Source organism: Triturus cristatus, chromosome 3_1 (genome assembly GCF_964204655.1).
Source record: "Triturus cristatus chromosome 3_1, aTriCri1.1, whole genome shotgun sequence".
Lineage (NCBI taxonomy): Eukaryota > Metazoa > Chordata > Amphibia > Caudata > Salamandridae > Triturus > Triturus cristatus.
The window spans coordinates 493833262-493845530 of record NC_140583.1 but is presented as its reverse complement, the minus strand read 5'-3'; the positions used below and the strand labels follow the sequence as shown (position 1 = coordinate 493845530).

Below are 12269 nucleotides of genomic sequence, written 5' to 3'. Positions count from 1 at the left end.
AATGCTTATATCAGAGTTGTAGCTACCACAACGGGTGTGTGAATGTATTTGTGGGTGTGAGATGAAAGAAGATAAAGGAAAAACTGCAGGAGGTCTCAGGAAGGAAATTTTCCGAGATATTTAGAAAAACGATATCATGGTTAGCTCCTCTTTGCAGTGTTGAAGACCCATGTTCTATCTGAATCCATAATAACAGACAATTGGGCTCCAGCAAATGATCCATTTTCCAGGTGCAGAATTAACCAATTTGCATCTATCTTTTTTGGAGTCAGTGCTTGATGTTGGTAAACCTCCTTCATGATCTCCAGATGGTTTCTGCCCCAGCAGACAACCCTTCCACGTGATGCCGTGTCAGATTGTATCAGGAGGTTAGTTTTCTAGGTAGGTTTGGCCTCGTTCAGATGAGTTGATGGAATTCAGGCCTGGTTGTTTGCTGCATCACACTCTGTGTTTGCATAGGAAAGATGTGTAGAACTAGGTGTGTAGCATAGGACCAAGAGGACTGTATCCTTGCCAGATTTCCAGGATATGCTCAAGTTAAGTTTGCATACACTGTAATCATATGGAACCTATTTATGTAGCCAAGATATCCCACAAATATGGCATGGATCCAGCATTATTTGTGTTGCTTTAGACCCCTGTACCTTAAAACATACTTCCTACAAATCTAAATTGTTTTGGATTTTTACTAGAAAGTCAGTCTTTTGTACTTTTTGTTTGAACTGCACTGCAATTGTGTGCCGTCGGTGTCACGAGTTGGACACAAATAGACCTTTGGGTTTCTACATGCACACTACCCAAGTGCAAATCTCTCCGGTTGTCTTTGACAGGTTTAGGGAGACCATCCAAAGCTGGTATTATTCGCAGGATTTGTATTTTTGCATTTATAATTGGAACCAGAAAGACTACAAGAACCAAAATGCACCAAATAAATCAGGACTGGATTCACTACTCATGCCTGAGCTAGGACAATATAAGGTATTTGCAAGAGAGTTCTTTGCACTTAAACCTCTGTACTGGAGCTATTTCTTTTCTGACTCTTCTGAAACATGCACCACAACAATAGCATGGGCAGGAATGTTGGGGGAGGGGGCTAGCACACAGTGTCCCTTCGTTCATACTTTTCTCCTTGGGAAGGGCTCACCAAAAGAGTCCTTTCATAGGCATATGGGACGGTATGGATTGTGGTCCATGGACTTTCTCCACGGGATGGTATCCAAGGTTGGAGGGCTGTAGACAACCCATCGCCAGCCTACTCCATTTTTCGCCTGCACTGAACATCAACTTCTGCCCACCCCCTGAATCCTCTTAGTGGTTTCATATTGGTGTAGATGAGATCGGCTGAAACCCAAAGATGATGGACAGACATATTGCATCTTATGCAGAACAATGATGTTCGAAAATTACTTTGATGTGGTTTGAGACTGGTCTGAGGTGTAGGTGGCATACATTATGGCAACCTTTGCCTTCTAACTGTACCCTTTCGTTGATCAAATGTTGGTATTTTCAGTTGTTGGGAGTGTTGTAATTGGGCTCAATCGTGGGTGGGTTTCCCTGTTTTGTCGTCTATTTTTGCAACTTCTGGAGAAAGAATTGAAAGAATTGAAATCCTATTGCACGCAATGTTGAAAATGTGGCACTGCTGTTGTAAGCAAATTATCTCATTCCGTACGTGATGTCGGTGAATAAATGTCCATTGTTAATCATTTGTGAATTTTATTCACCTTGAGTTGTAGTTTCCAAACCTTAGGAATGGGTTTTCCTGGTAATCCCGGGGATTGTTTTTGTATTAAAGCTAGCTGTTCCACTTTATTATCCTTGCCTGCACTGAGCGGCAGTCTCCCATCCACCCATTCCTGTATTTTAGCACACAAGGCAGCATCTGTGTTATATCCTAGACATGGTACTGTTGGGCGGCCACAGTTCTTATGGTCGCTGCATGCACTGTATTTTGTTTGCTTGCTGCCACTTAAGATATAGTGTTCAGTTATGAAAGATAGTCCATCACTCACTCACACATCAACCCTGGCATTGGTTGTGCTGCCACTAACTTCCAGCTTCTGATTTAAGGTCTCTGCTACAGACCACAGTAACTGTGTGCTGAAGAGCTGTTATTGCCAATGCGTAACATACATTTAAAAGTGGGCTTTGGGTCAGCCTCTTGGTCACAAGTAGATAACTCTGTTGTCTTTATCAGATAGATGTTTGCTCTTGATTTGATGTCTTTGGACCCCATTCTTGTCTGCCAGAATCATTTTGGTCTCAGTGTTTTGATTGTATGAGTTGTATCCTTTCACTGCTTATTTGAAGATTCTTTTTTTTTTGATTTCTCGGTCAAGTAAGTAAGCATTGGCAAAGCCAATAGTTTGTCATTTTAAATCTAATGGCGTTGCCAATGCTTGTTTGATAACTTACTTGTAAGCACTTGGAAATACAAAGGTTCTGCAAATAGCTTTAATGGAGTGTTACCTCTAGTGCTCCATTCTTATTTTGTGACTTGTTATGATCACACTACCAGCTGAATCAATCTCTAAGGTGCATCTGTTCCTTATTTAACATAACGGTCGCACAAGAAAAGGAGACCGCTTATGGTGAAAATACCCGAAGTATTTCCCTTGCTAAAGTCAAGGGTGGGGGATAAGAGAAAATCATCCCTCGTTACCAGCGCTTGATGTTTTGGGTGATTTGTTTCAATGCCAGCACGCGCAGCGCACTGATATTATAGCAAATCAAAAGTGAGGCAGACCACTCTAATGGTGCGGTCTGCTTTAACTTATGATCAGTGCTTGGTGCGCAGCACTGCTCCCTTTCCTTGCTCCCCCCAGCACTGATCAACACGGCAGAGGCAGCATTGCTGATTCTCCCAAGTGGATCCCACCTTGGGGATTGCCTGGTAGGAATTTTATGGATCCCTGCAGACTCTGGAAATTTTCCTCACAGAAATGTGAGGGAAGTGTGTGTTTTTAGCTGAAGTTTGAGGTTTGCAGGGCATTGTGGGTAAGATAATGTAGTAAGATCTGCGGAAACCACTCCACCTTGAACTTCCATGCCTGGTGTTGGTAGGTTTCCCTGGTGTGGTGGATGACCCTGGGCTCAATTTCCGCAGCTCCAAAAAGGTTTTTTTGCCTGCAAATTTTTTAATGTATCTGTGTCTAGTTCTGTGACGTTTCTTGTTGCGGTGATAGAACCAGGTGTCATTTTTATTAGAAGTGGTGTGGGAACTCGGTGCAAACAGTGTGACGGCAGCAGTTTTCCTGTTTTGAGACCACAGAGAACTTAAGATCTACAAAGGTAACACTCCTGGCAAGCGAATATCCCCGCGTCTCACTAATCTTCTTACCAAACTACATGCAAACCCCTCTTAACCATGGAAAGCTTGCATTGGTTCCTTTTTCAATGCTTGTTACTTTTACACTCAGTAATATGTATACAGTTATGTATTTTTTTTTTTTTTTTTACAACAGTGTCATGGGGACTTGCTGAGTTTCCAAGTATGTTTGGTTGTGAGTTTTTTTTTAATTTTGCAGGAATAAATGTAAATGTGAGCCATGTTTTAGATGGAATAGCTTTTGATAAGTTTATGGCTCAGCACTTTATAGTGGAGGGATACGCAGTGTGAGTCTGGATGTTCACATTCTTAAGTAAAAGTGCTCTGCTTGTATTCATGAAAGGGTGTTTTCCTTCATATATGTGTAGGTAGTGAGTTCTGGCTGTTGTGCAGTTGTCTGTGCTCATGCATAGGCCGAGTTGCCTGCATAATGTGTGGGTTTTGGGTTTGTGTCGATGCCTGTGTGCAATGAGTTGTTCAGGTTGTTGCTAGTGTGCACTAGTGTGAACCTGAACCATGTTTGGAAGCATAGTCGAGTCTTGATACTGCTATGGCACACCAGGTATGTTGCCATGAGAGGATTTTAAACTCCACAGGCGTGTATACATCTGTTACCTGTCCCTGGGGCAGGCGACAATAGAGGGAGGAGGCACAGTAACCTAGGCACATTCCTGCAGGGAACATGGCAACATTTATACCTGGTTTTCGAGCGGTTTCTTCAGTTTGTATGTGGTTTATGAAGAGGTTTATGAAGTCGTGTGACACGTCCGATTCGGTGTAGTTTGTTCGTGGCCAAGAGTTATTGCTCTTTACAATGGTCGCTGCACATGTCTTTGTGCCTATATCTGATTTTAACCCTGATTACTTGGACACATTGGTCCTGTTTTTTGGTCTCTAGCCAGATGTTTGCTAGCTGTAGACTATTTGTATAGAAGCTCCACCTTTCCAATTGCCGCTATGTACCCTAGATGCTGAAGTAAATTAAAAGATGGCTCAGTGTTTTTCCCACATTTAGTATTTTTATACCATATAAAACATTCATTTTAAAGCACCGTGACTAAACAATGCTCTGGATGTGGTTTCTACCATTTGCCTTTTTTAAATGTCTTCCATTCTCATGCGTTAGCTCAACTGATTTGCTTGAAGCAAATAAAGATAACGAGACCCAGGATGCAGTGGTTTATGAAACGAAAGACCAGGGTTGATTGGAAAGGTCCTTCCAGCACACAGAACTCTGAGGCCCTAGATGCATTGCTCCTTAGTTGGACCAGACAAGGTCATCCCATGCAAACCTCAGATTTGTCTCTCACTTGTCTTAGACCAGTGAGTCTTAAACCTTTGACTTCTGTGGATCTCCTCGTGATCGTTACTTGAACCCAGGGGCAACCCAATGTATCATTATTGGAAGGTGGGGACTGCGCCCGAGCATTTCAATGATTTGAACCGCAAAACAAGATGAAAAAGTACCGAAACAAGTATTCATGAAACACGTACATAAATGATGAAATATTTTATTTAAATTACAACTGTATTTAAAAAATCTACATTTTCATGGGAAGGTTGGAGCTTTTCTGAATTCAATTTAGGCCACTCAACATCCATACTATATTCTGTTTGATGCATTGGCACTGCTCTCACAATCAAACGGTGCAATTACCTTAATCTTTAGCCTCCAATTTCAAATTCCTTCAAATTTACAGAACTTTAAAAAAAAAAATCACATTTTGAGTTTTCATTTATATTCATACACTTTATTCATCTGTTAATGTTATTTAATTTTCTAAGCAGTCACAGACCTCCTGAAAAAGCTTTGCACATCCTGTGGTGTACCTGGACCACCTTAGACTAAGAATGATTGATATATGCAGTTTTATTTTATTTTGGAAGTCACATAGGCAAGCTAAGTGCCAATGGTGAGGTGGTATGGTGATGCATTGGATTAGGAGCTGGATAGCGAGCGGGAGGCAAATGATGCTGATAAAATGAGAGAAGTCTGCAGAGATGAGGACCTCTCGCACCGCCCATGAATCTCCTCCCCTTTAACAATAGAGGGCTGGCATGAATGCCTTGCCTCTTTGCTGATGGCACTAATGCCTGGCTCAGGCATGATGCTTTCGAGCAAATGGCGATATGAGTAGGGACGTACGGATACTCCGAGAGCGGTGAGAGTGTTCAATGAAAGGATGCAAAGGTGTGAAGCCAAAGTTTAGAAACGCTGGCAATCGTACGAGAAAGGGCAGGGGTATTGCAGGCCATCGCACCGGCGGTGATACAAGGGTCACCTGTCCAAAGATTCCAACAGTTGGTCAGGGTAGGGAGGAGCACAGCTGTCTTTGGATCGCGCCTGTGCATTTCAATACGGGTGAGTTCTGGTGTGTTTTGGATCTTTGAGCCATTGCATAATCCACTTTCAGCTCTAGCTTTTGAACCAACAGACCCACATGTCCCTCCGGAATAGGCTGTTTTAGTGAGAAATTCGTGGTGCACCCAACACTTTTGAGGTGTTCAGGTCCTGTTGTTGCGGAACAGAATCCAGTCTTCACCCCTCAGCTACCATGATTTATGTGTGCTTTCAAGTTCCTGTGTTGATATTTACTGTGTGTCTTTGATAAAGAAATCATTGTTCATTGCTCTGCTTTGCCCAGGTCTGTGTAGAGCATATCGACGAGCAGTGTGGAGTTTATCAGTGCTTTTTGTGAACCTAAGTCTTGCAGCGATGTTTTTATATTTTGGAGGAAATAGTTTTCTCCTGGCTGCCCTTCTGCAAAAGCAGTGCGTGTTCAGTCTTTTCCTGATGTGATGATCATAGACTCTGAAATTTATCATATATGCAAAGGCCTGTACATCTCGGGGTATAAATATGGGGTTCTTCATGAGCTCCCGAGTAGACAGGCAGCCATCTTCAACTTTCTTCATTTGCGAGTATCCTTTCTCCCTGTGGAAAGATGTACTTCATACTGTTAACAAATGGTTTTATTGCAACAATAGGCAGGATGTACTATGTCCATTCGAAAACCAGGGATGTGCAAAATGCACAGACTGTTTTGAGAATGGAGGCATAATTTGCAATCCATCTATGTACTAATAGGTCACATAGCTGATTGCCGTTTTGTAGGGGTTTGAAAATGGGCCTGCTAATAAATATTAAGCAGGTTACCCTCTGTAAGTGGCTTTGAATAAAAAGGGTGGTGGCCTGCAAGGGACAGCTGACCTCCTTCCCCTGCATTGCTTTCTCAAAAGAAATATTTAAGTTGTCCATATCTATTAAAGAGACGTGTTCTGCTTGTAAAAAACAGATTTCCTATTTGAAAGACATCAGGGCTAAGGAAGGGGGGGGGGGAGCAGACATCGCACTTATGGAGCCCCATCAGGCCACCCGACATGATTCGCAGAGGGAAGCCACCCCACAGGGACAGCTTCACCTTTGTGTCTGTTAACCACCCCAGCCTGCAGCACTGTAACATTTCAGGGGTTTGGGACCACGATTGAGATTTTAAAAAAAAAAACAACAACATTGATGCATAACTCTGCGAATGGTAAAGACGAGCGGAAACTCCCCTTTTGTGCCCCCTACTGTAAGCAGAGGCGCAACTAGAGCCAAATTTCGGGGGGGGCTGAGCAAAAATTTCGGGGGGGGCTGAACTTTAAGCAATAGGCAGAGTGGAGCTGCAGGGGCTCTTAGAAGGGGTGAAACAACAGCGAGGCCTCATTAACATGCAAATGGTCTTTTAAAGACCTGTGAAGTGCTCGGGTGCGGCTGCTTTTTTGCCCGGGAAGGTGTCTCATCCCGGGCTGCCACACACGACGGGGGGGGGCTGAAGCCCTTTGAGTCCAATGGGTGTTGCGCGCCTGACTGTAAGCGAATCACAAAGGGTTGTAAAACTCCTTTTATGTGTCCGAGTTACTTTTCCATCTTGTAAATGAGACTTTGTACATTATGAAACGGAGTTTTGCGGTTGCATAGCCTGGTGCACTGGTTTTGCATCCGCAAATCCTTCTGTGAATAAGGCCTGAATGATTCTTTTTCGGGGATACTGTTTGACTCGGGCATGATGTGATACTATAAACATGAAGGCTTGGACAAAACTTACATACTGGTGGTAGCACTTTTTCATGCAAGGTTTCTGATGCTAGCTGATTGTTTAAATAATTGATGAGACCTTGTATGATTATTTGCCAAATGAGATTATCTACTGTTTGAACTTGGTGAGTAGATGAAAGACAGATGTATATAAAACTATAGGAGAGGGGTAGTCTCCCTTTCATTTAATTGTTCTTGCATTTAATGTGATGGGCTGCTATTGATTGCCTAGAAAAGAAGGAAATGGGACATGACTTACAACAATGGATGAATGACAAGGGATATAGGACTGAGGTTTCTAGTGCAAAAACTGATGAGTACAAAATCATACCAAAGACCTCACATGGGCTTCGGTATCCAGTTCAGGAGACTGCTTCTCATGGAGGATAAAGACAAAAAGGTGAAAGCCCTGAGCAGAGATGCTCAAATGATGTGAGACTGAAACCACAAACTCATTAAAACCATATTAAATAATCTAAAAATGTTTATTGGGGGCTACAATAACAAAATATTGAAACAAAAATATTGTCTTACAGAAATATTGTGTTCAAAATATTGGTTACGTAAATATTGCTCCATAGGAGTTAATAATAAAATCTACACCCAGTGGGACACTGTTTGTGAACAACATTCACATGAATATTTGAAGATAAGTTTGCTAACAATATTCTGTCATTCAACCTATGTGGTGTGTGTGTGTGTGTGTGTGTGTATATATATATATATATATATATATATATATATATATATATATGCAACTGTTTTCAGTGTTTGATTGATTACAAACACGTATAATTATTGCAATTTAAAATTTCCACAGGGTAGAAATTAATGTTTCTTAAAGCACAACAAAAAGTAAACTATGATATTTACACTGTAAATCTCATTCAGTAAAATACTTTTCTTAACCATTCAATAAATTACTTATACGGCTACATTTATCTCAGAAGCTACATTGATAATAATGCAAAGAAGTGTCACCAAAATAAATGCATTTCCCTTCTACCAAACACAATTAGATATAGAATAAATGATCTGAGAGAACCATCTTCTAAGTTAAGTGTCTGTTCCGATTAACATATTCTTCATAATTTACATACTTAGCCAATCAAGCAACTCCCATTGAGCTATTGTGGCTTACACTAGATGATAGTCAGCCTGTAAGTTTTTCACCTTGCAATATAAAAATGTTGATTTTTATTTTTGTTTGTTTTTTAAAGTCATGTAAGTGTGAGAAGCTGGCCTGGTATATGATGTTCACTAATGTAAATGGGCACCTTGCACCAGTCCAGACAACCCTTATGGTGATTTAAGAGGTCTTAGACAACCTTAGGAAGCTCTTGAAGTGGTAACTGTGGAGACCAGCCTTCATGCTTAGTCCAGAAGGAGTGTAAATCAGCTTGTTTTACCAGAATGCAATCTTATAGTATATGGCTACTTCACTGACAACCCAGGAAAAGGGACTCCATAGGCTGCAGGGGTGTCCTGCTTATGCAGGGGTACCCACTCACTTAGAACCAAGCACCCTGCCTTCGGGATTGCAAAGGCCTGCTATAGGGGTGACTTATAAGTTTAAGTGCAGTTACCCTTAGATATACTAAACCTATATCTTCAGTAAGTGGTGCATGCACCAACTTACACAGGTTGCAATGGCAGGCCTGTAGTTCCATTTTGCATGGTCTCCCATGGGTGCCATAATGCATGCTTCAGCCCATTGGAGACCTCTGGGGTATCTATGCCCTGGGTACCTTAGTACCATATACCAGGGACTGATAAGGGTACCCTAGTATCCAATCTGGAGTGTACCCAAGGACTCAACACAACAATTTAGGGAGAAAAAGGGTAGTCTGGGGTCCTGATTAGCAGAATTCCAGTCAGGCTAGTCAAAATACAGCTTAGCAACAGGCAAAAAGTGGGGTACACATGCGGAAGGATCCTACCTTCCTACAGTACGCTTGGGCAAAAAAAAAATACTTTGACTGACCGAATATCTTGCTGTTCTTGTGTGCAGACATCCATAGCCTCAAAGATGGAAGTGTGAATCACTTTCCTTAAATTCTATGTTCCATGGCTTCATCATATGGATGAGATATTTAAAAGCCTAAAGCTAATAAATACAGTAAAAAAAAACAGGTAGTTTTCAACACTATGCAGAGGCTAGGCAATGTATTATTGGTGGTGTAAAGAGTAACAAAACTGGTGTAAAATGTGCAGAATTCGTGAAGGAGACCACATTATAAATGATTTCCAACAGTTTAGAAATGGATGAAAAAGAAGGAAAAGATAAGACCGGGAATGAAGTAACGTCAATGCAACCTGTAGACTGGGTAGGACCTGTTGACTGGGCCTCCTATCTTCTGAAAAGTTCCTCATTTCTGTGGGGAGAGCTAGGGGAATATGGAGTATTCTTTGTGGGAGTCTTCCTTTAGTTTAATCGAAATGCAAAAGATATACTGTGAGCCCAGTAAGAGTCCACATCTGCTCCCAGAAATCAGCTATCCATCCAATCTCTTGTTGACTGTAACTTTGCCTGTGACTTTGTACAGCCCCTCATTGCCTACTGGTTAAGATTGTGCTATACAAAGAGCTTGTATCATACATAAATACTGGAAGTGGGACATGACAGCAGGAAACTCCTGTGTGGCCAATCTAACAGCAATTAAATGCCCTTGGAATTGTTACACGCCATTGTGAAGATAATGAATGAAAGGTGTTTGTTGAAGGTGGGATTAGGTTCATGCGATGTTTGCATCCCAGTTTGGACCCGTGTAATCCTCCAAAATTAAGCTGTGAAGTCTGGGAACAGCATTTAAAGTGGTGGGCATAAAAGAGAAGAAGAACTGGTTGATCATGGACTAGGGACACCAGCTTTACAGTGATATTACCTGTGCTGATAACTGTAAACTGGATTGTAACATAACGTTTGTGACATTCTGCATTGGAACTGAGTAATTATTGCCCAGACAGAGGATCTGGTGTGGCCTGTAATGGAGCTTGAACTGTAAATTGACTTGGGCTAGTATGTGGAATGATAGGTCGGTCTGTGCCTAAGTGATTTGTAAAGGCTTGCAGGACCTGAAGGTGTACTATATGTACTGCATCCAGCTTGATAATCTTTGTGTGTGTTGTGCTTGGTTGCAATTAAGTAGGAGATTGATAGGTGTGTTTGGTTTCATGTGTAGCTGAGACTTGCAGCCACCTGTTTGTGGTTATCCCTACGAGGACAATGAACATATAGTATTTGAAGTGTTTATATCTGTTGTCTGTGCTCACAGAGGATACAGTCTACATTGTTGCATACAACCCTACTGAGCGTTTTTAAGTCCAGCCTGGGCAGCGCACGTGCTGCTCTGCCGCATGCTGTATTGGAGTATGGAATAGATGCCCCTCCCACTCCGCCCACATTTGTCATTGGCTTGTGTCATTGGCCTTCGTAAATGCTGGCATCTGATTCATTAATAGGCTTGTTAGTCCCTCTTTAGTACCGCCTTGTCTTCATTTGTAAACTCCCATGAGGACTGGCTCTTTTACTTCTGTTGTTACACAGTATGACTTTTTTAGTCTGTAAGCACTATTTTCTTAAATGAGTTTCTCCTACTGCAGGCACGACCTGCTTCCCTGCAACATTCGGCGCGCCATGCGTGCTTTCACTTTTCGAGCAGCCCAGGACAATGGCAGACGCTTCTTTGAATAGGCCTCGCATTTACAAGAGTTTGAGGTATTGGCATTGTCAGGCCTCGAAAAAAAATCCACTTGCCCACTGCTATGTCCAGTGAGATTTTCAGCTCCAGCTATTTTTAGCATTTCCTCCACTTACTAGCCAGTTAATTTAAACTGTAAGGAACAGGTGTTCTGTTCATTCAGAAACTGAATGAGCAATAAAGAGGCCTTTAAATCTTGTTTTTGTCTTGACACATTTACTGTCTGTTCAAGGACAGAGGTCAAATATCACTTTGTCTTTTTACTAATTGATGCTTATCTGTTGGGGGGGGGGGGTAATGTTTTTTTACTTTTCTTTCTCTTATTATAGTTTTTTTTTTTTTTATAACTCTTTATTTAACTTTTCATGTCATACAGTGCATCAGCATTACACACTTATCCGGACATTGGCATTATGGGCAAATGAAAAAGGCACCAGCAGCAAAACATAGCACAGTTAACAGTCCAATCATTGACAAGTGGCAGCCCACAACCCTCCTCTCCAAAGCCTTCTCCAATTTCCCCTCCTATTCTGCAGAGAGCCACTACCCCTCAGCGCGTACTTGTATACCCGCCCCAGCCGTACAGGGCACCCCTACAGACATATAGTCGTGCCGCCCCATCCGTGGAGAGCCCATACGGGCCATAGCGGCAGTGTGCCGGCACGTTGCGGGGGAGCAAGATCGCAAGGCAGCCGCCAGGGGGACCCCCAAAGCCAGCAGCGTCCACCCCTCCCATCCGCAGACTGGACGACCCTCCCCAGGGGAAACCGCACCACATGCATCCCCCCTAGCCAGAGCCACCCGCCGGTGCGTCCACCCCGACGGGAGCAGACGGCGATCGCTGGGCGCAGTTCTCCGCCAGGTACTGGGACAGAGGTCCCCAGATGTCAGGGGGACGGGATTTGGGTGGGAGCAACTCTGAATACAACAGAACATTCTCCTGACAAGTAACCATATCCCGCAGCCATTCCTTAAATTTGGGCCGCCTCCCCCGCCCCCATCGGCACGCTATGCGGCGCTTGGCAAGCAGCAGTGCGCAGGTAACAAAACGGCGATCCGGCTTCGGCACATCCCGAGTATACCCCAGAAGAGCCTGTATAGGAGAGGGCGGCAGCGGGGATCCCAGCATCTCCCCCAAGGTCTCATACACCTGATCCCA

General features: G+C 42.9%; 1 protein-coding gene across 1 annotated transcript in view; it reads left to right on the top strand.

Annotated features, from left to right (window-relative positions):
* The window catches only part of ELL3 (elongation factor for RNA polymerase II 3), a 250716-nt gene that overhangs the window by 110630 nt on the left and 127817 nt on the right, over positions 1–12269 (top strand). The gene's annotated exons all lie outside the window — the stretch shown is intronic.